This window comes from Melanotaenia boesemani, chromosome 23 (assembly GCF_017639745.1).
Source record: "Melanotaenia boesemani isolate fMelBoe1 chromosome 23, fMelBoe1.pri, whole genome shotgun sequence".
In the NCBI taxonomy this organism is placed as follows: Eukaryota; Metazoa; Chordata; class Actinopteri; order Atheriniformes; family Melanotaeniidae; genus Melanotaenia; species Melanotaenia boesemani.
Window position 1 is genome coordinate 2,424,751 of NC_055704.1, and position 5,103 is coordinate 2,429,853.

Genomic DNA, 5,103 nt, shown 5'->3' on the forward strand with positions numbered 1-5,103 from the left:
TATTCCTTTTATTTTTTGAGCAGTGTATAACATAAAGTAATATAAAGATCAAAATGAAATGATCAGAAATAGGATGCTTTTGAACATGTTATATCCTAAAACACAGTCTACCAAAATGCTGCTATAGTGATTCCATGATGGTACGTTGTTGCTTCAGGGCAACAGCTGCATTTTAACAAGTTTCCAGAATTAAATTAGTAAATAAGTTGCATGAAACTATCAAAACTTAATGTTTACTCACCTATTAGTGTTAAGATGTTTTTTTCCAAGCGGAAAATGGCCGGGAAATAACGTTTTGACAGTCTTTTTTGCAGCAATCGTAAAGCTGTCTCCCTAGAACAAGGATGCCAAAAAGGGTTTCAAAGTGGCTTCAAGTAGGTCATGTCAGAAATTACAGCATTGCTATTTGTTCCCTATGGTTTTCCCTGTTTTTTGAAGTATTGGATGATTTAAATGGATACACTGTGGAGTTATGACAGGGCAAAAATGTTTGATGCCTGAGGGCAACATGGTACCATAGAGGGTTAAATAAGAAAATGAGAAATAATGAGGCTGAGTTTGTGATAAAATGGAGTCAGACATTATGAAGCACCATACAAAACTTTTATTGATCTCACAGTTGGGGCTGATCAGTGTTACAGTTTACAGCCAGAACAATGCATGCTTTCAGAGACTTCTTTATAAAAACACACCAGAAAACACAGTGTGACACCATCAATAAATATGTAGAAAAACCCAACGAACCAAGAGCTGCAGGCGGCGGTCCACACACTGCCCGTGACACTGAGCAGCCTCTCACTGATCCACCACTGAACACAGCATCAGGACACGCCCCTTTTACCTGAGCACCTGGCACGTTAAAGACAGGTTCGACAGGAGCACCTGGAGCTCTGATCGGACATTTACATGTTACACAATCATTCACAGGAAATAGGAACAGAAGATTCATTTATTCATTCTGAGGAATCAAAATCCACCACATTTAAATGAACCCAGCTACGCTTCGTCAACATATGTTCTCCTCATCCAGAGGAAAGCCTGAAAACATACGGGACGGTATGTGGAATATCCAAGCACTTACAGGACTGACTTACCAGCCATCTAATTAATTGACAGTGCCATTCATTGAACAGATGACCCCAAATTCCCACATCATGACAATCAAGCCCTGAAGATGTCATGTTTTATGAGGTTTTATTTAATCATCGCCTCCCGTGTGTCAAGCCCATTAGAGTTCAGACGAGTGAGGGCCCCTCCAACAACCAAGCGCTGTTTGCAGACTAAAAGTCATATAAATTAAATTCTTGAACCATGAGTGGCAGAAGGGTTGGAGGAACGCATGGATGTAACTTTTTTATTCTAATGTGAATAGAATTTAAATGGTGGCAAGCTTAAACACTTGAGTTGTGTTTTCGTCTGAGAATCCAAATTTCTGTTTAATTGGGCTTAATGGGAGTAAAAGTAAACTTTCTGATGCTTGAAGCAAAATCTGTAAGTCCCAGCTCTTTTCCCACCAAGGTTCATTTGAAGCCAACTTAAATTCCTCCATTTTGACATATCATTTGTGTATGTACAGGTAAATCTCTGAGTGTGAAACAAACTTGTTTAAGAAATTTTCATAATAATCTTTTGGGCAAGATTTAAAGTTGGGCATTTCTGGGTTTTCCCTAAAACATAACCTGTCAAAACCGTAAAAGCCTGGGTCTGAAATAACCCAAAACAAATGAAGTACTGTATATCTCCACAACTACAAGGGCTGTATGTATAATCTTGGTCTATACAGAAAGCTGAGGCCTGTGATTACTACAGAAGTGTCATATAAAAACATATGTGTATTGTGTCACCTAGAAAAATTCACTTGGCAGAGTAGTAGAGAATGGAAATATTATCACCTCCAAAAAGAAAACCACATAACTTGAAGTGGAAACAAGAGGATAGCAGCCTGGTTCATCTGGGAGTGAGTAATCTAGGAATGGAGCAATGAGTGGCAGGTGCTTCAGTTTGAACTGTGTTTGGTTTGGATGCCGATGCTCGGTAGGGTCTTTTAGCACAGTTCCTCTCCATCATGTTGCTAAGCTACATGTTGGCACTGCTGCTTCCTGGTGTCTGCAGACATCTTCTGCAGTGCACTGTAGCATCTCATGCTGGACGCCGCCAAGGGAGGTCTGGTCATTAAGAGGTTAAATGTTTTTCAAGCTAAGATGCTCTCATATTTTCTGTCAGTGCAGAACTTGTAATAAATGTGCTGTTAATTATTTTATGGATCATTTTCACATTTTAAAAAAGAAAACAGAAAAGCTCAAACTGCACAATGAAAGTCGGCTTTGCTGTGACGTGGTGAGTTCAGCACAGATCACATCCACGGGATGAGCTAATAACCTGATTCTAAACGTGAATTTCACAGCTGAATTTTTTTTTTTATCAAACTTCATCTGGATCATCTCTGACATGCTGGTGTTTGTCTTCACAGACTGGTCAGGAAGATGGTGGTCCGTCCTGAACCCGGAGTTTTCCTCCCCAGGTTCTGCTCGGAGGAATCACTTCGTCAAGATTTATATAAACGTTTCAGGTCAGGATGTGGCTCCGAGTTCATTCTGGGGTTCGTGTTGTCAACATGGCAGCAGGACAGCTCAACAACAGCTGGAGTGTTTGATGTTTTCCTGCGATTTGATTGGCTCAGAGCTCCAGAGTACTACGAGCTGCAGGGACAAAGTCTACCAAAGTCAAGAGAGGTCAGGCAGACCTCTTCATTCAAGCGGCATCTTTGACGTTTGTTTGCATGAAACCATCAACAACTCTGAGCAGCCGATGAGGCAACGGTCACGGCCTTCCATCGGCCAATCACGTGTTTACCAGGGGTCCGACAGGAGGGAAAATTCTGGAAATATTGATTTTGGTAGAAGGTTGATGGTGTTTTGACGTCCAGGGAACGATGAGGTCGTGTGGTATTTACGACCAACGGCATCGATCGATCAGATCAACATCCTCCAAACATTCATCTGAAAAACTTTATGTTCTGGTTGTTTTTCCTCTAAAACGTCACTTCACTGCTGATTTTAGGCAACAACTCCTGACATCTTACAGACCAAACCTGCATCCATTTTTATAAACTTATGGAAACAATCAGAATAATAATCATGATGATTAATAAACAGAACTGAATCCATTTTAACTCAAGTCTACGTGAGGATTTACCATTTTTCTATATCTCCTGATGTTAAACTTCAAATTCAACCGTTGGCTATGTTTTTTCGTATGACAGCTGTCAATTACCAGGGATCGATCATTTAAACGATCCATATCTTTAGATGAAAAATGATCCAGGATGAAGTGATCGGTTGTTTAATCTACGTAAAGTTTCCAGATGTGGTCAGTCATCAGCAGTCCTCCATGTCACGGTTAATACGACCACAATGGCCTCTGTAAGAGCGAAGCTGATGATGGTCCATCTCATCTTCGATCCGTCCAGGTTTACCCACCAGGTCCACCACCATCTGATGTGCCCACACCTGGACCAAAAGATGGAGCTGGAGACAGCTGATTGGACAGAGTGGATTTATATTTCCTGAATTATGAAACCATTTTCCAAAAGATCTGGAGCTCAATGATCAAAAGTAAATTCCACCAATAAAACCATTGTGGCTTTTAGAGTAAATGTTATAATTTAGAATGTAATTAAAGTTTGTGGAACAGGAGATGGTGTGAAGCAGCTCTCTGGTGGTCATCCGTGGACCAGGACGTAAGCTAACAGACAGGAAACCGTCATCAATCAGTTTATTAATCCAAACATCTGGATACGATCTTTAAATCCCTCGGATGAATTTAGGATTATTCTGTTTGTTGGAAACATGGCTCCAGATCTTCAACTGTGATTGGTTATCTAATACAAGCTCCGCCTCTTTTACAGGAACAGTCAGAAAACCTGGATGATTGACAGGTTTGATAACTTGGACGTCCTGAAACCGTTTACTGATTAAATCTGTGGATCATTTTTTTCATTCAGAAAAAAGCTGCAGATTTCTCAGAGATGACATTAAACGTTCATCTAGTTTGGTTGTATGCAGCCTTGTGGGGTAAATTGAGATGGATAGTTACCCTTTAGGTTTTCTACACATTTCTATCCCGTCCAGGAGGTTTACAATCCAGCCACTAACTGTAGTTTTATTCAGAGACTCTGTCTGGTAAATCCACAATGATCCATGATAACAGCATTATTTATCACATTTCATCATAAAAATATCCCCATCACTACTATGTTACTAAGAGACCTCTATTTAGACCTGGACATGATGATGAAGCCACTTCCTGTCAGACTTTCCACCAATCAGAGAGCTTAGATTGACGGTAACGTCCAATCAGGAGCAGCCAAAGATCAACCAGTGAGCAGAAAGTTCTATGTGTGTGTGAAAAGAAGAAAAATAATGCTCCTCTATGGCTGGAATAAAGCCAAGAAGACGTTTCTGATGCACGGTGGCACCACAAAGCAGCTGAGCTGGAGTTGGTTTAGTGAGGATAGCAGGTAAATAGTAGCAGGAATAACTGGAAATGAGGAAAAAGTGGAAACATGGAAATAGTTTCTGTTGTGTGTTTGTTTCAACAACAATATTTTTTCTCCTGAAAGACTTGAGAGAACGATGAGATGAGAAAAGGTTTGGTCACTGTTGATCTGTGTGTTATTTCTACAAAGTTCTGTTAGTAATAAATTCTGCTTTCTTCTTCTGGTCGACCTTTATGCTGCTAAATCTATTCATACATTCATTTTACATCATTTTAGTCTCATAATCTGACAACTGAGAAACATGTCTGATGCTGACTGGTTTATACTGAGATTAAAAGCTTCTACGGGTATAATAAATACAGTAAAAAGAAACTGAACACATTCCAGCAGAATATAAATTATATAAATTATCATTATTGTGTTTTGGAATTTCAAACTGAATCAGGTCCCACCTGGAGCCTGTCAGCCAATTAGGGAGCAGGATCTGTACATATGGGCGTGTCCACCATAATTCAAACATTTGACCTGATGAAGTTGGGCTATAAATAGTTTTTATGGATTAAAGTGAATTAAAATAAATCAGATAAAAGACAGAATAACTCATC